General features: G+C 34.5%; 1 protein-coding gene across 1 annotated transcript in view; it reads left to right on the top strand.

The window, feature by feature from the left end:
* The first annotated feature begins 755 nt into the window (after window positions 1-755).
* LOC126968060 (uncharacterized) overlaps window positions 756-24,395 on the top strand; it is a 117,669-nt gene continuing 94,029 nt past the window's right edge. Inside the window, exon 1 of the mRNA XM_050812863.1 lies at window positions 756-911. The gene's annotated coding sequence lies outside the window, so the exon portion shown is untranslated. The remainder of the gene's footprint in view (window positions 912-24,395) is intronic.

The following is a 24,395-nucleotide window of genomic DNA, read 5'->3' as shown; positions in this document are numbered from 1 at the left end:
TCAGTGATCATACGTCGTTTCTCAAGCGGTAGTAAATGTTGCTTTTTACAATGCTGCTCGTAGGACTTTGAATTGTATCTGTCGTTAGTACGGTAGCATAGAAAGCGTAAGCGAAATAGCTTTTGATATAGTTAAATTTATATGTTGGTCAAATAATAGCTTCGAATCTAGTAAAACACCAAGTTTTTTGCTGTTTCGTTTCCGTTCATGTTTACTCAATTAGTTCGTATGAGGTGTGTGCATGAAAAAACGAATTTTAGCAGTGGGAGGCTCCTTTGTACAGGCTAGATGGGTATCTAACCATCTATCTACTACCTGTTGCTAGGTGGTAAAGGAGTTAGTGTAACACAAGACTTTATGGTAATTTAATGAAAACAAAACTTATCAGTAATAGAAAAATATTACCTATACCTACACAATGGCCTATGACGCAATGAAGCGTCCCCTGTTAATGCGCAAGCGCCGATCGCTTCCGAGCTTCGCGTGAAAGCTCGTCGTCACGCGGCTAAGTGCATGCATGAGCATGCTGCATGGCGCGGATTATGCACGAGGAGCCTACCTTAGTGTCGCACGGTTAGCTGCGCCTAATGAGAAAGTTTATCGAGCGTTTATTGCGTAGTTCGGCGGGAAGCTTGAAGCCGGCAGGTGTGACCCCCCCGCCCCGCGGCGCCCGCACCCCCGCGCGCCTGTACCGCTACGACGCAGCTTTCTTTAGTACGCGCCACTTCACGCCAGTCGACTGTCAACCATAGCGGAGAGAGCACGCCCCGCATGCACTCGTAAACAGATCCGTGCAAGTAAACACGACGCAATTGTTTCCGTTCGCGTACAAGTTAACGCATTGTGGATAAGTGTACGTTTTCATAATGGATGTACGGTGCAGTGTCGGCTCCGGCTTGTGAAGCAGTGTGGTTAGTGATCGAGTGCTTGAACGGGTTCCGCTGATTGCCGGTTCGCAAGCCGAATCTACTTTAGTTGCTACTGATTGTCGCGAGTCGCGCCGGCTTTCATCGCCTACGATCGCTATCTCAATGGATTTATCGAATCAACAGCGACGTAGATGGAAAGCCGGTGTCGCATTTCCATATTCACAGAATGTCAACAAACTATTAAGAATTCGAGTGGCCAAATGTTTGCTTAAACACTCACCTATCAACTATAATCTGAGCTCCATCACAATATGATGAGATTCTCAGTTCATAGAGCTTTTTTAATCGCCTTTAGCTTTTATACGCCTACAAGATTACTATTAAATATTTCTATTTATTAAAACAATGACATATAGGTACTTCAGCATCTAAAACACATTCACAGTAGAAATAAATGCAAATTACCAAATAGATTATTTGTGTACGAAAATATACATAATACATATGAAAATAATATTTCTAGAGCCGTCATAAAACATAATAGTTATTAATATAGCCAGTTAGCTTTGACATGAAACAATTTCAATCAAAAATTAATTAGTTAACTAAACAACATAAACGACAACAACATACAGACGAAAAACGAATTCCACGCGAATATATACTTCAAATTGCAGTTTAATGTTTAATGACTTGAAGTCGGAAACGCAAACATAATTACTCATTTCACACATAAGAAATTCGAGTTAAGGATTAATAAATACAGTTAAACACGAATTTAAATTGTTATTGCGTTTTTAATGCAGTTAACTAGCTTTTAAGCAATTATCTAGACTTTATTCTTTTATTCGTAACATTAATTACGTTATAGTTGCAATTTCATGCATTTACGCGCTTCAATATTAAGACTAATAAAAAAATATACACTAATAGTAAATACACAGTGATTTAATAAAAGGAAATCCTTCCTATTATGTTTTCAATGCTATTATGGTCAACAGATCAGTATAAAGAATAGTTTTGTCACTATCATAGTATTATCAACCTCTCACTATACTGCCACATAGATAACAAGTATCGCTTACACGAAAATAGAGATAAAACTCTACTAACCGGTGAAAAATAGTTCTCTAATGGCGCGAATGTTTGTAGATAATATACGAGATTATGTTATTATGATTGTTTAAGTGAGCGCCGTGGAACCGGAGAGAAAGGCCCGCTTTCACCAGCCCTAAGGCCCTCAAATATCACTATTGCAGAATTTCTCAGTACGAATATCAATTACAGCGAGTATAAATATAATTATTAGACGTTCTCCTTGTTACTTCTATCCGACAAGCTATTTATCTCTTCTAATTACGACGAATGTTTAATCACGACAACTTAATAATTATTTATTACTTTATTAACGGCAGCTTTTACCGTGCCTAATCTTTTTAACCTTTCCAATATAATCTCATGCTTCATTATACATATTGCCATAAACCCCCTTATTCATAATAGTCTGCTAACTTAAAGCATTGCTAATTCGCACTCTGTCTTCTTCTATTGATCTGAGTCAGAATGAGAAAAAACACTCCTTAGCGGCTGTTTAAAGTTAGCGGACCTTTATGAATAAGGGGAAAAGTCAATAAAAATAAATGCTACCGATTGTTTTTGTTAAATATTTTCCTACTGAATTAACATCGGCCCGTTTCTCGTTGGTCGAATGTCTCTCGTATGTCGGTCAATACGATTCTATTGTTCATTTTTGATTTATGTATTCCTCCATTCCACACTTCCTAATTCTTTGTGCTTTCTATTCTATTACATGTTCCGTTATACGTTAACAATACGACACGCGGCGAATTATGTGTAATCATCTTTCGTAGACGTCTGAACTTAAGCTAGCTTACGATCTCTCCTTGATTTCATAAGCACGAGCTTATATAAACATTTTGTGATTATTGTGTAATGCAGCACGTTTGGTTGGCTAAACTTTGAATGTGTCTGATTAAAAGACTTGCGTAAAAATGTTATGCAAATGTATACAGTGCGTTATAGAGCTGTTTATCGATATTAATTTCGAGTCGATTAAAAGAGCGTAAAGAATAGAAATAAAATAGTTTGTAAGGGTTTGTTTATGTAACGTAGCAACTAATTATGTTTGAATTCTAAATCCATACAATTTTAAGCCCACGGGCACACAGACGCCCATAATAAGTTAATGTTACTAAGTATCACGCCCTTATTCACGCCCAAGCCAAATAGCACCCAAACGTCTGCAACCGAACAACCCAAGCGGGCAAGCACCGACTCAAACCCTATCAATAAACATACAAGGAATAGTATTTTTAGTTATCTATTAATACGGCTTTACTCACGTTTTTGTCGGTGTCGGTACCGACTAGTTTCGGACCAAGCGGAGGTCCTTCATCAGGGTGAGTGTGGTGGGTTCGCGATAACGTCCCACTTTTTAAAAAGGACCTCCGAATGGTCCGAAACTAGTCGGTACCGACACCGACAATAACGCGAGTAAAGCCGTATTAATAGATAATTGAATAATTACTCACGAAAGTTTTAATAATTTAAGTATTTTTAGTATTAAATTAAATCTCTGTTGTGTTATTTTATACTTTTTTCGAAGTCGGTTTTTTAAATGTTGTTTTTTTGTATAAAATGATAATCGTTATTGTGGTTTAAATATGAGCTTCTTTACAGATCTATATTAATCAAATCAAAATAACTTTTTTCATGTAGGTCACGAAAATGACACTTATGAATGTCAAAAAATTATTTTTCATCACTGAATATACTGCCACTTCGTAAAGGGTTTAACTAAAATGAAGTGTCAATAAACTCATCAAATCATTTCAATCTTAATATATATAAATCTCGTGTCACAATGTTTGTCCTCAATGGACTCCTAAACTAATGAACGGATTTCAATGGGGATTACTTCATGGAGTGCAGTTTAGTCCAACTTAAGAGATAGGATAGTTTTTATTTCGATTTGGGACCCATAATTATTTTTATTTCCAATATTTGTTTTGTTTGGACATATTTTCTGTGAGAGTATTTTTGACGCGCGGTTTGACAGTTCTGCTGTGAAACAATTTCATTATAACAACAAGGAGCATATTATTATGTTACAATGAAAAATTATTGACAAATTCATCAAAAATGGTATTTTATTTATTATGTACAGAACAACGTCTGTCTGGTCAGCTAGTTACAATATAATATGTAAAGTGATGCTCCAAAAATACTCAAATGTCAAACAGTCAATGCCTTACACGAGTAAGTCAAAAAAGTAAATGTAAATTAATAAAAAACAAAAGTTATTGAGTACAGTAGCTGCATATGCAACTGCAATGAATACTCGTAATGAGCTGCTAAACAATCTAATAAACCTAATTATAATAAATATGTTTACTAATTAATTAACCATTGGTTAAATTCGCGAACCCAATAGGTAATTTTAGGTGTAATAATCCATTAATTGAATACAATAACTAGTTAACACTTGCGAGTCATACGATGAACCGCATTATAAATTGATTATGGTATCTCTGGGAACTCGCCAACAATCCATGCCAAAAGAGTTTTAACCGCGAGTTATTCTAAACTAGCGATCGGAATGAACTAAGAGATGTACTCAAATACTTTTATTTGATTGTCTCAGGTTTTAGGTTCGCGGGTTCGATTAGAACTAGTGTTTCATTTCCTAATCATAGTTATATTATACTAGCGGACCCGATAAACATTGTACTGTACACTCGTGTTAAATAACAGACGTAAGGAGATCACTAACACACGTAGGAGAATTGTATGTCGACTGTATTAAGAATCTAAATTCTAAACCAATCCCAAATTCACTGGAACATTCTAAGAAAATCCTCAAACTCGGTCCAGCCATTTAGGAGGGAGTTCAATTGTGAATATAACCATCCTCGAATCCACTTGAACGCACACAGAAAATTTTATTCAAATCGGTCTAGCCGCTTAGGAGGAGTTCACTGTCAACACACGTACAGAAAAATTATGTATATTGTATACATTGTTTTAAGTAGGTAGGTATTTAGCCTAATCAAAAAAGCTAGAAATCAAGATTTTCCAATGAAAAATAATAATGTTTTATAGTATTCGTATTGCTTACACTACTTTTTAGGGTTTCGCATACGAATGGTTACCAACTGAAACCCAGTCACCATGGCTCGTTGTCCCTCTCTGTCGCTGGCTGTATATCACACACAGTTTGACCAAAGTTTGTCAGAATTGTCGAAGTAACTACAAATAATAAAAACCAAAATAGTGAATTCCAAATTGACATATTTTAAAATATTGTTAAAGCGCCATCTGTTGTACGACGCGCGACGGTATCAAACCTTCAACTGCGAGTCCGCCTCACATTTTATCGATTATATTTTGATTTAATTTTATATAATTTTTCCCAAAAAGTTCCCTTCGAAGTGCGAATGAAGTCGCGGTCTACTTGCATACTACAATGTATCGGTAAAGCTCATTTTGATACTGTTGTCTATGCTCTACTTTATCTAATTATATATAAAATTCTCATGTCGCGGTGTTTGTAGTTAAACTCCTTCGAAAGTCTTGACCGATTCTCATCAAATTTTGAGTGCATATTGGTAGGTCTGAGAATCGGACAACATCTATTTTTCATCCCCCTAAATGTTAAGGGTGGTCCACACCAAATTTTTTTTTTAATTTTTATGACATTTTTTTTTTAAATTGGATTATGAGTCAACATTAAAAAATACATACAACTTCAAATTTTCACCCATCTACGATCAACAGTTACTTTTTTATCGCGATTTTAATATCGGCAATCCAACGTTTGCTGGGTCAGCTAGTTTTTCATAAACTTCCCACTAAATTGTCAAAAAACATATTAAATAAATGCGATAATTGTTAGATTACCCGATTTCCAATATTTATTTGCATTTCCTATAAATGCTAAACAAAATACAATTTGCTTAATACCGAGCAATTCGTTTGTTTTAATGAGCTGAAACAATTTATGATCTCGTTCGTATCGATTGTCAATATAAAAGTTACTTGTGTGAGTTCTCAATACTGATAAAGCTTATCACAAATTTTATTGAATATAGGCCAAAAGAATTATTAGGAGTTTGTTTCACGACAGAATTATAAAATCTCCGGATAGCTTCCAAAAGTCATGTTTTTTCAAATCAATTTACTTTATATTTAAAAGTCTTGCTATTTAAGCTTCGACTCTCACCGCATTTCCCCGGGCTTTTTGTAATTCATATTATATACGTTTTTCGTACGATTTAATATTTTTTTTTTTAATTTACTATGTATCCCACCCTACACCTTAGGGAGATGGGAAAGGCTGAAAACCAGCGCTGCATGAAAATATTATTTCAAGCAGCATAAGCTGAGCCTACTCCTTTTGTCTTAATGTATGTTTGTAATAAGCTGATGTTGTGTACTTAAATTAAGTTCAAGGCAATAAATTTTATTATTATTATTAATAATAATAATATTGACACACTTTTTACACAAATTATCTTGCCCCAAGTTAGGCATATTTATGTTATAGGTTGAAAGACAACGATATATTTAATAATATACTTACTTAAACATACATAAATACATATAAACATTCATGACTCCGAATGAAACCTCCATATTCATCATATAAATGCTTGCACCTACCGGGATTCGAACCCGGGACCTGTAGCTTAGTGGGTAGAAATGTTCATAAAAAATAAGCTCACGTGAATTTATGTTTATATATTAACTACAAGTTAAATATTCATATGTCACGCGCCATTGCATTCAGAAATCTTGATTTATTATGTTGTAGAGTCGTTATATATAAACAAGTTTAAATTGAAGAAATGAATTAATATAATTACCCTTTATTTGTTACGCCTGTTAGGCATTGATGTATGCTTAATAAGGGCTTATTATGGTGAAGGGAACCCACTTCGGCCGTACAAAATAGAAATGCGATACATATAGACAGCTCGCGACAAACTTATCTTGTTTTTACATCACTCATCACTATCGTTACTATATGTTCCCGTGTCTCTTTGCGAGTGCCCTTCCGACTGAGCCAACCGTTCGAGTGACGTATCGTTGATAAATCTTGTATGTTTTGATAACCTGCTCAACAATTTTACTTGTGTAATTAATCCCAGAAGTGAGAGTTATCACTTCATATAAATTGTTTAAATTGCATATTATTTATTTATTTGGATTCTCAATTTTGCATTATATATTGCACATTTTAATAAAGTTATTTTATATAGAATCAGTCTCTTAATCCCCAAAAATATTTTATATAGAATCAGTCACTCAATCCCCAAAAATATTTTATATAGAATCAGTCACTCAATCCCCACTTCTGCCACTCTTATCAACTTTCTCAGGGTGGCTGAGTACTTTATTTTGTTAGTTGAATGAGACTGAGCTGTCACGCTAGGTAGGATACGCAACCATCATTCGGTTTATAAGTAATTATATTTATTGTAAACTTTATATATCTTATAATATCATAAAAAATGTTGCATTTCGAATTATGAACATCATTTTGATAAAGTTTTCACTTCCGACGTTTATTAACTGTTGTACCTAATAATTACACACATACAGACCTAGTATTGAGATACAACTATCTGACAGACAGACAGCTAAGTCTTATTATAGGGTCACCGTTGGATACCCTTTGAGTACGGAACCCGAAAGAATTTTATATTTTACCTATTTACATATTATTAAATATCAGAACCCCATTTAGATGTAAAATATTAACTATATTATCTACTATAATATGAAAAGCTATAATATATTTTAGCTACATATACAATAATACTTTATTACTTTATTAAACTATATCATTTTATGATTTTTATTTAAAAAAAATAAGTTCATTGATGGTAACTGATACGCCTTGCCCATTACAATGCAGTGGCGCTCAGGATTCTTGAAAAACCCAAATATTCTGAGCGGCACTACAAATGCGTTCGTCACCTTGAGACAAGATGTTAACTCTCATTTGGCCCGTAATTTCACTAGCTACAGCGCCCTTCAGACCGAAACACAATAGTATGCATATATCAGTATGCCAAAACACAATAAACTTTAAACTTAATTTCGCCGCGCTTCTTTTACTACAGTCGTGTTACGAATTAGTCGTGGTTGAGTCAAGTTGTCTGTTTCACCAGGTACGTGGTTGAGGGTAGGTGGTACGAGGTGGGGCGGGGGTTTCCTCCGTACCAGCACCAGCTGTCGCGGCAGCTGTAGTTTGGGCTCGCACGTGCTCGCAACACCTATTATTTGGGCCATTTTTTGGATACGGAAGATTGTAAACGAGATCGTACACCTTTCAATTTGCCTCATTGTGGATCCTTTATTCGAGAACATCTTGCTTTTAAATTATTACTGGCAGTTAACTTAAGACTATTAAGTAGTTATATTGTTAGGTTTATCGTTCTTAAACAAACTACGTTTATGAATTCTATTACTTACAACATTTGGAACATTCTTAATATTCATAATTATTCTTGAAAACTTATTTTTGAAAATAACTTGTAATAGAAGTTCCAATTTATTCGTTATAGCTACTCTTTCTCTAATTAACCTTTCACTCTGCCAAATCTCTAAGTGCGCGCAATTTGCTTGAATATACCTACAACATTTACGCATTACGACGTATTTATAGAGATAATATGACTGATTTCTAAAGTGCTTTATTGTTAAATAAATCGTATAACATTTGTTGTTAAGGTAAACAATCATAATTATTATTGGTCGTGAGAGTTTATTGTGAAAGGTTTATATTATGGTGCCATTGAAGTAAGTAGAATCGTGATAGGTTCTACGTCGCCATGTGTTCGCTGCTACACCGTGCACGATCGTCGATGCGTAACGTAACAGCTTTTGTCTGTCTCGATATCTCGATCTTATCTTTATCTTTACATATTTTTTGTTTCTCTCCATCTACGGACTCGATGTTATGTTTAAGTAAAACAAACTGTATTTTAAGTGGAGGCGAGACTTTTACCAGTGGAAAGCTCTTTTGCACAGGAAGCCAGCTAGATTATGGGTACCACAACGTTGCCTATTTCTGTCGTGAAGCAGTAATGTGTAAATATTACTGCGGTTCGGTTTGAAGGGCGCCGTAGCTAGTGAAATTACTGAGCTAATGAGACTTAACATCTTATGTCTCAAGTTGACGAGCGTAATTGTAGTGCCGCTCAGTATTTTTGGGTTTTTCAATAATCCTGAGCGACACTGCATTGTAATGGGTAGGGCGTATCAAGAGACGAGCGAGACGAGCACGTCTCATCCCTTATTTTCATAAAAAAAAGTACACCGATAAATTTGTATGTTTTACACTTGGTGCTCAAACTATCTTACTAATCCTCTGTTAGTGTCTTACCGAAGTTATTCTGGAAGATGTTGCCCTCGTAAAGACCCTTAATCTACACCCATGCTTTAAATCCTCTATTAAAGATTCTAAAACAGTTAGCTTATTGCCAACATTAAAACACCCAATGTCCTAATCACCATTACATCATCCAAACGAGTGTTGTTATGTAATTCAGTACAACATTATATCATCCATTTCCATAATAACACTCCTTTAGATGATATTATGGTTACTGGGACTGGCTTTTTTAATGTTAGCAGTAAGCTAACTGTTTCAGAATCTTTAATAGAGGATTCATATTATTGCTGTTGGTAAAGTCTTGTATGCAACTGTTGATAATTAAGTATTAAAACACTCAGTTGATATTATTATCCACATTCGTGTTTTAATACTCCTTATCACACAACAGTTGCATAGATAACAATTGCTTAACAAGTTTGCTTCAAAGCTTCCAATCCTAAGTGCCTTGCCAATGATCCTACTAATCTTGGGGCACGCAGCCCTGAACTGCAATGAAACAAGAGCTAGTATTAAACTATCAATCCATGAAACAATAACCCCCTTATTCATAATGGTCCGCTTACTTAAAACAGCCGCTAAGGAGTGTTTTTTCTCATTCTGACTTAGGTCAATAGAAGCAGACATAGTGAGAATTAGCAATGCTTTAAGTTAGCAGACTATTATGAATAAGGGGGTTAGTCATTATCTTTTAATTGCAACCCAAGTACATTCGTTACTGATTAAAGTTGGATAGATTCTGAAATATTATATTTTAAGATGTTTTTGGTTTATAGTCTCCTTCTAAATTAAATCATATTTATATTCATTCATGTTTGTCCATACGTGTGTTAATATCTCCGTGTTTAATCTTTAACGTCTCTTTGTACCAACGACGAAATAACTCTTAATAAACCTGTTTATTTACATGTGCCGTCATATAATATGGTAAAAGTTTTACTTGGGTTAAAGTTGTAAAGTCAGACATCTCCTCAAAAGGCATGCCGTTGATCGCTGTTGCTGAGTTCGTATATATCAATTATAATAAGGCTTCACTGGCGAAAATCGCGTAGGGGCCGGTTGAACATGCGCAGATCGGTGCGATGCGCATATCAGCGTACAAGCACCGGTCGCAGACATAATGTACGCAGCTTAACTTAAATTTCAGTTACCACAACGTTTTAACTTATATCTTACCCTATATATCATATACGAGAACCTCCTATACGCTCATAAAAATATTAGCCAATTTAAAAAGAATAGTGATGTACACAGTGTCAATACTCGAAACAAACATAAACTCGCAATTCCATCTACTAGGCTCCGTAAAATTGCTAAATCTTTTGAAATTTTAAATGAAATTAAAATATTACCTATTAAAAAATTTAAATGTGTCGTAAAAAATAAATTAACATCTAAGGCCTATTATAAAGTGAAATATTATTTGAATGATAAAGATAGTTGGAATTAATGTTCTAAATTTTGTTAATAAAAAATGTTATACTCATTTGAATGCTCTTGTAACTTTTCTACTTCATCCTGACTTGCACTAAATAACTTATGAAGTTTTACAGTGAATAAAGATTTTTTTTACTTTGACTATATAATACACACTGTTATTTATAAATTACTAAAAATAGCTACTTTGTTTTAAAAAACCTAAAAACAAATACTTATTAGAGAGAAATAAATAAAATTATATCAAAATATTATCCCATGAAAATAGCAATCATTGACAAATTTCGGTCAATTCACAATCTTATTAATAAATATAGAGTTAGTAGTATTAAATAGAGTTTCTACATTAATTACTTATGTCCTATGTTTATCTTTAATTCAAATTTGATACATTGTAATTATATTACAAACTTCAATCATTTATAGTCCGGTCAATATAGACCAAAAAATGAGAGTGAAGTTACATAAAGTCGAAACAAGCTGAAAATCAGTGAAATTGTTCAAAACATAATTATAAACAATGTTTAAAAGTTCCCCATCATTCCCGTGTATGGATTTTTTTTTATTCAAGGTAAAAGGTAAAAAAAATTAGTTTTTCGCGATTTTCAGCCAAACGGTAAGTTTCATCATTAAAGTAACTCAGACAAAAATTGTAGATCATAAAATTATCTATAAAAAATGTATCAATACTTTTTTCTTACGAGCCACCGTTTCTGAGATATAACGATTCAAAATGTTATAAAAGTTGTTATCGTACATTGTTGTATCATAGGTGTGCATATTAGGACGTATGTCTAAATTGACCGGACTATTATTTTACATAATTTTTTTTTGAGGTTATTAATAAATCACAATATTGCTGGAATGGCGTGTTAAAGAAAACCGACCTGCAACAAACCTTGAACAAAGCCGATGTTTTCATGACAGTTGAATGGCATACATAGACTACGAATTATCCAGTACTAGCTTTTATCCGCGACTTCGTCCGCGTGGAATAGTTACTTGAGCAGCTTACTTTTTCAGAGGTTTAGGCGCGAAAGCGTAACAAACTTGCATTCACTTTTATACTATTAGTAAGGATATACAGCCGTATGTTCGTATATCACATCCTCGGTTTTTAATACTCTGATTTTTCCATTTATATGTGTTTTTGTGACAATAAACCATTCGACTGGATAAAATTGGTGAAACAGCTTTTTGGTTTATGAGTAAGCTTTTATAATATTAGTACAGATCTAAAAGTAAGTACATAGCGGATTTTTTTTTTTGTAATTCAGCAACCTGGTGAGTTTAGTCCATTATATATATATTGCGAGTACATTCTAAGTAAGTTCAAGTCTAGGGTTGCCAACCGTATTCGAAAATAGAGTATTGTTCTCTATATCATATAGGCGTACTCTATAATCTATAACACTAATAGATTATGCTAAAATACTCTTTTTTACACAATTCTTATAAAAACCATGAAAATTGTTATCTACTGAAAAAACTACAAAAAATACCTTTTTAAAATATAAAATAAGTGATACTCTTTTTTGGAAGACCGTACTCTTTATTTACCTCCTTTGAAATCAGATATACCCTATTTCGTCTAATAAAAGTTGCCAACTCTAATTACGTCATATGGTTTTCAGTATGTATCCAGAATTAACTGGCAGTTTTCAATGCATTATGACATGAGTCTGCAATGGCCACGTGACGTGTGTTTGTGTTATAATTCAAGGTCGCCGGCAAACTGCGCCGTACACGATATAGACCGCTCGCAACGAACCAAATGGAAAACAAATTCAATTTTCTAATACGACGACATAACATATTTAATCTATAAACGAGTATTACTATATATTATTATTATTAATATATATTATTACAGATACGGCTACAACGTTTTTAATGAAATTTAGTGTACAGGTGGTTTCCGGAACGAGAAATCGATCTAGCTAGGTTTCAATTTTAAAAAATGTAGTTTGATCCGTTTTTTGAGAAACTGCTACATTCTACTAAGTACTATGCTCCATACAACCTGACGACCTGTATAGTTGAGTGGTTAGCGATCCTACCTACTAAGCTAGAGTAGAGTCCCTGATTCGAATCCCGGTAGGTGCAAGCATTTATATGATGAATATGAATATTTGTTTCCGAGTCATGGATGTTTATATATATTTATGTATGTTTAAGTAAGTATCTAGTATTAAATATATCGTTGTCTTGCAACCCATAACACAGGCTATGTATGCCTAATTTGGGGCAAGATAATTTGTGTAAAAAGTGTGTCATTATTTTTATACAGAAACATTAGAATACAAAGAAAAATTTTGCCACTATAAAGAATACTATAATAGCTCAGATGGGGCATTGGGTGATCCGGAAAGCAGAAGACCCCGGTTCGAATCCAGATATCCCATTAGTTTTTCTTTTGTTCAAGTTTTGTACATTCTTAAAAATCCGAGCAAGGCTCCGTCGTCCAGATATTGTTATTTAGACGAGGTCGGTGTAGAAAACGCTCCCCATCAGCTTAAGAGAATAGGTATGGGTTTAAAGTTTTAATGATCATTTTATATTTCTCCTTAAACTTAACTGAAATCTATGTGTCATATTGCTTTTTTTTAAAACGTTGCGCACCTTAGCGACCATTAAACTGGATTTTTCACTTCAGATGGCTAAAAAAAATGTTCTGTACACGCAACATATATATAGAAAATGTAAATGTAAATTAATAATAAATATAGTCTAGTTTGGGTATGAAACAAAATATTTTTCCTAGTGAAAACATACCCAAAATGTCGGTTTACGACCACTTTTATTAGTTTATTTGTTTAGACCAATGAGCTAGCTTGCGACCGCTATTTTATATGAAATATAAGTTTCGGTCACCGACCACTGGATTTTATCTTACTATTAGGCTTAAAAATAGCAAAATACTTTTAAATAATAACGAAAACTAATCGATTGTACAAAGCGATGCGCACTGTGCTTTTTTTTTCAACTCGCGACCCATTCATATACTGCTCAGTAATGACGCGCATTAATCTTTTTTTTTTCGGCTCTGGGGTAACTTACTTGTTCCAAATTGTGTAAATTCCCATTACATTATCATTTAACTAATAAGTAAGACTATTTTTTACTTATGTTATATTAAATATAACATATTTAAAAAACTTAGTCCGTCTAACTTAAGTTCTTTCTAAAATAAAACTAAAAATATGCATGCTTACATAGTAATAATTTGAGATATTTATTACAAAAGACTAAAAATAATCCATTCACCTTGATCGACCTTGAAGTACCTGATCGCTTGTGTACGATATCAAATTCAACTAAATTTCCTATTGCTATATTTGGACAAAATAACAAATTTTTTAAGAGAATTAAACACATTAGTCCTTATTATATTTGAATAGACGCTATTTCAAGTCCAATTTATATAAATAAAAACTATCATGCTATTATAATTATGCTAATGTCTTGGAAATATAGTCTAGATATATTATCAACTTACCAAATATTGTGTAATACTTCGAAAAAAAAATTCTGCGCACTTCACTATCACGTCGGTGGCCGATAAAGGCTGAAGTCCCGCAACATTTTTCCGGTCACTTTTGTATGCCAACATCCCATTCTGTTAGGTCAAATTTGTACAGAATTTAACGGATTTTTATTCTATTATAAGTTCAAAGTAAAATAGCAATTACTAATAACAAAATAAGGCGAGAAATCGAATGAGATCGTGTGGATTTCGTCGTTGAGTCAAATGTACTATCGGTGTCTCGTACTTTATTACGTATGGCATATAAGTACGCGCTAATATTAAATATTTCAGATTCCATGAGCGAAATTCCTGTGTTTTTTACATAATATAAATAAGATTCTGATATAGAAATGATAGATTCTTCATAAAATTTAATAATGATGTCATGTTTTATTACTTATTTAACTCAACAGCTTGTAGGACAAGTTTGTCTTTGATTCACAAAAAAAATAACTTTAGTGATCATAACTATTTAAATGAGGCAGCCTAACGTCGAACCGGCCGGTGCGGCAGATGGAATACTGGCATTGAATAATGTCGGAAAACAGCTTCGGCCATGCCACAGAATGATTAGTAATTATGAAGGCCACAATTAATTTGATTAACCATATATGTAACACTTGCTAACTTATCCGCGAATGTGTTGATTGATAACCCAGCTAATAATATATGTGTGCGTCAGATCTCAATTACAATGGTATATTAAACAGTTACGCAATATACTGTAGTTGAAATATGTAAATGTAAGTATTTTTTTTTATGGAATAGGAGAACAAACGAGCGTACTGGTCACCTGTTGTTAAGTGATCACCACCGCCCACAATCTCTTGCAACACCAGAGGAATCACAGGAGCGTTGCCGGCCTTTAAGGAAGGTGTACCCATGTCGTATCGTATCGTCCCGGAAACACCGCACAAGGAAGTTCATTCCACAGCTTAGTAGTACGTTGAAGAAAGGTCCTTGAATACCGCACTGTGGAGGACCGCCACACATCCAGATGGTGGGGATGATAACCTAACTTGTCGTGTCGTGGGAAGGTGGAATTCGGCGGCAGAAATCAGGTTAAACAGCTCTTCGGAACACTCCCCACAGTATTTATCAATTTAAAAAAAAACAAAATATAGTTACGAAATAATTTATTATATTATAAACAACAAATTAGCTTGTAATCCTTTTTTTTAAATCTGCAAGCGAAAACATCGGCGGAAGATGGTTTTAGAACATTAAGAACAATTTAATTTGAAGAAATAAAAATATGTAACATTAGTTTGCAAGCCTAGTTAGTACCTTTAATATTAATTATAAAATACTATTATTTATATATGTTATCGTTTTTGAAGTCAGTTTTTTTAAACGTAGTTTTTATTTATTTTTCACGTTTTAGTGGCTGTAATAGGTTGTATCGTAAACTGCAGTAGGTTTTTTCTCGATAACATCAGGTAAACTATAGTATTTCGTTATTTTGTCTTGTCATATATTAAATAGTCATTTTTAAGTAGACTATGGGTAGTCCTACGAAAGATGCCGCGTGCCTTAAACAATATAGATCCCAATAAACGAGAACGGAACACTATTTCTTGTTCGAAACTATTTCACGTTCTTGTGAGACAGTGACATAACGTGAAGAACGTTTGTTAGCTATGAATGACAGGTAGCACACTTATCGGGACACGGGCTAATAAATAAAATTACATAGTCCACGGAAAACAAATGTTCATAAAATTAAAACTACTGGGCCAAACTATATCAAATTTTATGGTAATTATTCCGCATCAAAATATAGAAGAATCACGTAAATCGGTTAATAAATACATAAATTATACCATCAAATTGAGAACCTCCTCGTTTTGGAAGTCGGTTAACAACAAATAAGTAATTAACGTGACTGTTCAGAACGATATATTAATAATTGTTAAATCATTATGGAACAATAGAAAATACTTGATAATCAAAACTGCGACGGCACTGCACCTTGTGACCTGCCAAGAACCGCATTGCAGTTTACTGACATTACACCGAGCTAAGCGTTTTATTCCCTAACATTTTAACAAAACTGCACACAGATATTTCATACGAATAAGCTGTTTTACACAATAACAATTAGCAGACAAAATATGTGCTATATATATTTATTTAGTTACAATTAGGTACAACAGATAACAAGATAAAACTATCATCAAATAACATGTACAGCATTTTTTTTGTGATCCTGAGATCCAATTAAAAATCATTCACCAAATACAGTGAACAAATAATAAGTGGACAGAACTGAAATTACATTATAATGAAATTTAAGTTAAACATTTAATTATTTTACGTAAACTAGCAAATTTTACGAAGAGTATTTTTAAACAAGTGTATTTTAAGGTTTTATTTGTAAGGAATATATCAAATTTAGCATACACTTAAATAAATTCTCTACAAATCCTCATAATCGGGTTGCTATGCGATACATTATTATTTGAGGAATTGATCGAAAATAGACATGGAATACGCGCAGATCGTTTTGGAACTTTAAAGTTTGGATAGTCATCTATAAAGTTTATCAATCTTTATGGATGACTATCCAAAACACCATTCGCAATTCACAAAAATCGTCACCTTTTTGCTCTTAATAGTGATTTTCATTATTATTACACTTGAAATAAACGATTGCTTGTAACTAATTCTAGTAGGCTTCAAAAGATACATAATAGCTTAAAGGGTAAATGTATACACTTATGTAATAAAGCCCCAGCCACTATAAATTTAAATGTATTATTAAAAAAGGCTCTGTCGTAAATCCTACTACTCCACAGCTGAATATCTAAGTGATCCGACAGCCTGGTACTAGATTTTCATTGTATATTTCATTAAAAGAGCACAAAAAATGAATGCTGGGAGAGTTTATTGCGACCTTTCTTCTCTCTCAGAGCGCCATTTGTTTCCGAAGCGGTAGTAGTATCTAGTATATTAGAAATGACATCAAAAATAATTCCAAAGGAATCAATTTTGAGAAAATAAAACTATTAAATACGTCACTTGCACCGTCAGAAGAACACAATTTTCATTTAGCCGGTGATTGTGATCAAACTTTTCCCCATATATTTTTATGAAGCAATCGATTGTAAATTGTGACGCCCTTCAGTAATATGTCACGTGACGTCGAAGTTTAAATTGTTAAAGGTCAGCTGAAGGAGCGGTTGGTTCAAGTTACCGTTACTTGTAGATTATTTTTAATACATTACTTTATGTTATGTTACTGTATTTATCCTTTCAATCGTATTATTTTACTTATGCATCTTGCGGCACCGTGTAAGGCAAAGAAAAAACTATTGCGTACTTATTAACATTATGTATTCTGTTCATGAAAATACCTAAGTGAATTTATTCCGAGTTTCCGATGTTTAAGAAAGACGGTAGAGTCGATATACATTACTTTAAAATGGCAACATATTATAACATACATTACATATTATATTTTATTTATTTATTTTATCAAAATACACACTATCATTACAGAATATTCCAATGCGATAGAGGTACATACATTATTACAAATATATATATAAGAGATTTCCACGTATATAGTCACTCATCACGATATCTCTGGAACCATTAGAGCTAAAGACTTGAAATTTGGTAGGAATATTCTTTTCACTGAGTGGAGGTCAGCTAAGAACGGATTTTACGAAATTCCACCCGCAAGAGTTTTTTTTTTATTATGAACAGAACAACGTCTGTCGGGTCAGCTAGTACATTATAAATGATGCCACTCTCGTATATTCACCCTTCCTTTAAACTTATTACTTAAATAAAAAATGCGTGTATTTATTACGTAAATTTGAGTCTCTTACCACTAGTAGGGATGGATGCTTACGTTTTCTATTACTTATCACACGTTTCGCTAACTTTGCAGCTAGCTTGGTCACTGGCGGCTCAATAGATTGATCGGAGTTGTAACAGTAGTCTAATGTGTGGATTGCTTAGTGCCAATTGTTATTTGGTTGTATTTGCTGAAGATGGATGCACCACCAGTGGGAGGCTCCTTTGCTCACGATGTCGACTAGATTATGGGTACCACAACGGCGCCTTTTTCTGCCGTGAAGCAGTAATGTGGAAGCATTACTGTGTTTCGGTCTGAAGGGCGCCGTAGCTAGTGAAATTATTGGGCAAATGACACTTGACATCTTATATCTCAAGGTGGCGAGCGCAGTTGTAATGCCGCTCAGAATTTTTGGATTTTTCAATAATCGTGATCGGCGCTGCATTGTAATGGGCAGGGCGTATCAATTACCATCAGATGAACGACCTGCTCGCCTCGTCCCTTATTTTCATTAAAAAAAACCATGCTACAATTACAAAAAATGTATACGTGCGTTTCCACTTTCAACGATATTACTCGTACTAAGCATTTTATTTTAATCAGTAATTTAAAACCTACTTGCATTACTCAAAGAAAACCACGTGTTCTCATTGAAGTTCTGTTATTGTTGTTCGTAGGTTTAAGTGCGGAAAGTGACAAATTAATATAAAAAACAAACTGTGCCTTAATTATAAGTTTGGATTGAACTCAGATTGCAGAAACTGTGATAAAAACTGTGATGTGTTATTCCGGATATTTTTATATGTGATTTATCAGTGCCCAGTACAAACCGAGTACAAAAAAAAACGGATAGAGTATTTATTTATACAATGAAAGAGGAATGCAAGCTGTGCAGTGTGGAGTGGTGCGGTCAGGGCAATACGGACTTCTCTATCAGCTCCCTGATGAGACCGGCGGCTCATCCTCCGGGGCAGGTGGACCCTCGACATGAAGCCGTACTCCTCTCGGCGTATCTGTTGAAACTAGGTGATTATTCATTATATCCGCTTCAAAATCCCACCAACGTCGGTGAGTATTGCGCACCTAGATTAGATATTGCACTCAATTAACATGTTACTAATCTGTTTCAATAGTAACTGAGAGGTTCCTAATGAGCTCTTTGTTATGGAATTTTCCATTTCTATTTATTTATATATTAATATTTCTACAACACGGACGAGTAAAAAAAGAAGGACTACGCGCCGTGAATTCGCAAGTGAAGCACCGCTATACTAGTGTGTGTGCGGTTACGGGGAATTCTAGTTACACAATTTTTGCTCCCTTAAATAATATAGGGCCACAAATACTTATACATATAGTATCGTTTTTACACTTTTTCACAACGCACGACGGCATTTTTACGCAAACTGATCTGTCACAGACGATGACAATTCTCATAATGGCCGCCTATCGGTCTGTAGTAGTGTGAGTGTGTGTGGGGGGCTATGTATTTATACGTTAATAGGCTTGTTTTGGTGCTACACTGTTATGTAAGGTGACACGGAGTCCTTTTTTTTACTTGTCCGTGCTCTACAATTGAATCTTTTTATCCGCGAGATAGTGTGTGTCATATATCTTACTATCAATTAACATGTTACTGATCTATTCCAGCACTAGCTGAGAGGTTTTTATTTTTGAAAAAGGAGGAGAAACGAGCGTACGGGTCACCTGGTGTTAAGTGATCACCCCCCGTGCCGCTCACATTCTCTTGCAATACATAAAAAGATCTACAACTTATGTTTTTACATTTTTTTCACATAACCTCAAAATTTATGTGAAAAATTCAAAAAACCAAGATTTTGCTTTTTTATTTTTATCTATTCCAAAATCATTTTTTCGAAATCACGAAATTTGGTGACTATTTACGTTTTTATGTCCAACTGCACTCCATGAAGTAATCCCCATGAAAATCCGTTTATTAGTTTAGGCGTTCACTGGGAACAAACATCAGGATCCTGGATTTATCGAAGTACTTTTTACTGAACAACATGAGGCAGCGTTTATGACATGATCATCCCTCCAAGCAGCGCCAGTTCACATGCATGACACGTGCGATGTGAACCATAGTTATGATATCTATGTGTAGTGACCACGGGTCATGAATGGTGGGTGCAATCGTTACATGTCGCCTATAGGTTCCTCCGCCAATCTCAAGATCGTGCATCACTTTCATACATTCATATATGTAGTACCTGATTATATATTCAGTATTAACTTATACATCGCTCCTGCTGTTCAGATCTGTTCTATTGTTAACCCAACCTTGTTTTAACATTCAGCTATTATTGAAACTGTCTTACTAATACCTGCTTACTATTTGTTGGTTTAATGTGTTTTATTTTTAGCGCTAACGGTTAAAACCACTAGTTTTAATTAATTTACACTCTTGCCTTCGGTATATTAGGTATATTGGTGATTACTGTGCTGTAATATAAACTTGATAGTTTATAACAAGTCCAATATTGAAATATTATTAAAAAGTCTATTAGTTGGTTTCAATTTCATGAATCCATTAAGATACTACGTATACAATTATTTTAATTAAAATCATGCTTAATCTAATTTTGGTACATGATAAATTTGAAATGAACTCGGTATTTTTTTATGGCAAAAGAGATGAGACGAGCAGGACGTACAACTGATAGTAATTGATACGTTCTGACCATTACAATTCAGTGCCGCTCAGGATCCCAATCCCAAAAATTCTGAGTGGCACTACAATTGCGCTCGTCACCTTGAGACATTATATCAAAGCTAAAACAAGGTAAAGCTTACGGCGCCCGTCATACAGACCGAAACACCGTAATGCTTACACATTACTGTTTCACGGCAGAAATAAGCGCCGTTGTTGTACCTATAATCTAGCCGGCATCCTGCAAAGGACCCTCCTACTGGTAGAATATATAATAATATTTTTCTAGGCTTTAAAACAAACTCATTAAAGCATTTTCCGGAACGCAATAGAATATCATGCAATATCGTGAATTATCGAAAAATCGGATGGTAAGTATGGTTGAGTGAGACGACGTGTGACGCACACAGCTAAGATAAGCTTAGATAAGGTGTGTGCGTTACACACACCGTCACACGTGGTTGTCGCTTAGCTCAATGTTTATGTTCTCAACCACTTTGACGCAGCCCACTATCTTTTCAAATTATAGTCCATCATATAAGTGTACCTTTTTTTTTTTTTTTTGAGAGGAGGAAATACTGTTACGTATTTACGCCCCGGAACGGGGCGTAATATGTCGGACTGTCTCCTCCTCTGTGCTGTTAGCAGCCCTGGCTCTCACAGCGAAGTAGGACGTGGGCCGTGGAGGCCGCAAAGACTACGCAACAACAGTCGCGGGGCGTCTCCTAAGGAGACTCGAACCTCAGACCGGCTGTGTGCTTGTGGGACATAAGTGTAACTGTAACATACTTGCTTTAAAAAAAATATAGAAGTAGGCGTTACTTTGCGGAAATCCATAATTATACAAATGATCTGAGTTTTCTTTAGTGTTAATTCCGCCAATATTTGTCTCAGGACGTATTGTCTCGCCAAAATCTGGTACGAGACTCAAAGTAGTAGTAGTAGTCATACTTGCTTATTATTACAATAAATGCTGGGACAGGAAATATGAAAGAACTACTTACTGTCAAGTACAGGTTGATCTCACGCCACGAGTGGTTTGGTAATCAATTAATCAATATTTATGTGATATTTTATGTTGTAATACTGAATATTACTTCCTGCTTTGTAGTCACAAAGTTTAAGAATGATTTCAAAATAATAATATAATCAAGGGGATACCTGAAAAGATATCTGTGTTAAATAAAACACTTTTAAAGGATTAAAACGCGTGTAATTGTAACGGTTTTACATTAGATGTTTGCGTAAATGTTACAGTCGCCCTGAAAACGAGATCTGGAAAGGTCTTGAAACGTCGGGTTAACTAAAATAAAAATGTAACTTTTACCCATACATCTAATGTAAGACCGTTACAATTACACGCGTTTTAATCCTTTAAAGGTGTTTTATTTAAATGTGTAACACTCGCGTTAATTAAAGACAATACTATATCTGTGTTAGGGTTTTAAGAAGTTTAGTGATCATATTCTGTTGGAGCAATAAATAAGATTTATATAGATTTTATCGAAATTCTATCAACTGTTCAAGTTATCTGAATCTTATTTTATATGAGAGGTTCGAATGGACAACTGCTCACCTGACAATGACATGGAGAAGTGCTGAAATTGTAAATTTTTGTACGCACGCAGCGTTGTCGCTTACCTTATTATTTGTGTCCACAACTACATCAAAGTCGACTTATGTCAACTGAAATTATAATTTATCACTTTAAGCCAATGATACTATACTATTAAAAGTGGTAATTATTTCACTAATACTTAATACAATAAATAATATAGAAATTTTGTGATAAATTTGAGTGGTTTTTGTTTTTCAGTAATAAAATAAGATTCGATTATAAATATTGATGATATATAAAAAATTCGCTAAATATTATAGAAGATGCGGGGTTCCACCACTCAGTAACAATATTGCCTACTTAATACTGCCAGTTGCCTCATTTTTTGGGAGAGTAGGACAAATGAGCACACGTATACGGATCGACCGATGGTATCACCGCGCCCCATATCACAATAACCTTGCTGACCTTATAACCGTCGGATAAAAGAACATATGAATTCGAAAACTGAAAATACATTGCTACGAAGCTGGTGAGGTTCGAACCAGGGGCTCCGTGGTGTCGGTCAACGGTTGAATCTACCGCGATACTGACGCTCATATGTAGGTATTAACGGAGAATGTGAAATTAAGTATTCGGAAGAGTTGGATAGGCGTACATTTCCCGATCGAATCAGGAATTAAAATTTAAGGGTGCCATTATAAAAAAGCTTACAATGGGTTGACCCTAGTAGAACTAAGAGTAGAGCGAGAGATGAGGTTGCTCTAAGCGCCTGAGCAATATTCCTGGACATCGTACTAGATACGCATTATGTCAGCGTATTCAGGCAAGTAAGAATACGAAATAGGGACAAAAAGAATACTTAATTAATAGATTGATAATGATCGAGGAGTATCCACAACCCATCATACGTTATTGGCAGAGTTCCATTTTCAAAATTCTAGCTTATTTCTACCATATTGCTTACAAGTGGCCAGTTCTAAAAATCTTTCAGTGTCCTCTCAAACAAGACATTTTAAAATAGTATGCGACTGTAATGGATCATTTACCCTGTTACCCAAATGATTAGAGCCGCTCCCAGTTATACGAAATGATAAATTTATTTACATTTCAGTTGCTCCTCTAACAGTAAGAGATAATCCGTGCAAGAGTAATAGGCGAGCAGTGATTCGTTAATAATAATGAATGTCGCTTGTCGCTTACGGCGAGTGATTGTCGATCTGTCGACCTCGTTGTTCGTACATCCGTGTACGACCGGCGCCGGCTCTCAGGCTATTTCGTCGAACTACAATTTTGATAGCCTACCACAATATATTTAATAGAAATCAGTTAAATTTTACGTATTTACCAAACCACTTCAAATAGAGCAGGAATGTAGCTTTATTTGAAAGGATATACCAGTGGGAGGCTCCTTTGCACAGGATGCCGGCTAGATTATGGGTACCACCACGGCACCTACTTCAGCAGTAATGTGTAAACTTTACTGTGTTTCGGTCTGAAGGGTGCCGTATCTTTTGAAATTACTGGGCAAATGAGACTTATCATCTTATGTCTCAAAGTGACGAGCGCAATTGTAGTGCCGCTCAGAATTTTTGGGCTTTTCAAGAATCCTGAGCGTTACTGCATTGAAATTGGCTTGGCTTATCAATTACTGCTCGTCTCAACCCATATTTTCATAAAAATAAGTAAATAAATATCTATCACAATTTAAATCTGAGATTCCTGTATTGAAATATAACATTTGATCTGAAAGAGAAATTGACAGAACTCCTTACTTTGGTAATATAACAACAAATATATAGTTAAAGGATTTTAATAAAAATGGTACTTCAAATTTCAAAATGTTGCAGAAAATACTTATAAATTTTAACCTGTAACCTCGTCAATTGGAGTCGGTATTATTGTTGGAATAGTTTTTAATTATTATAACGTGAAATTCACTTATATTATATAATATCTTATATTCCGTAGGACAATATCACTACATTGTATAAAACAAAGTCGCTTTCTCTGTCCCTAAATCCCTATGTATGCTTAAATCTTTAAAACTACGCAACGGATTTTGATGCGGTTTTTTTAATAGACAGAGTGGTTGAAGAGGAAG

Source organism: Leptidea sinapis, chromosome 14, assembly GCF_905404315.1.
Source record: "Leptidea sinapis chromosome 14, ilLepSina1.1, whole genome shotgun sequence".
Lineage (NCBI taxonomy): Eukaryota > Metazoa > Arthropoda > Insecta > Lepidoptera > Pieridae > Leptidea > Leptidea sinapis.
This window is presented reverse-complemented; position numbering and strand designations above follow the sequence as displayed.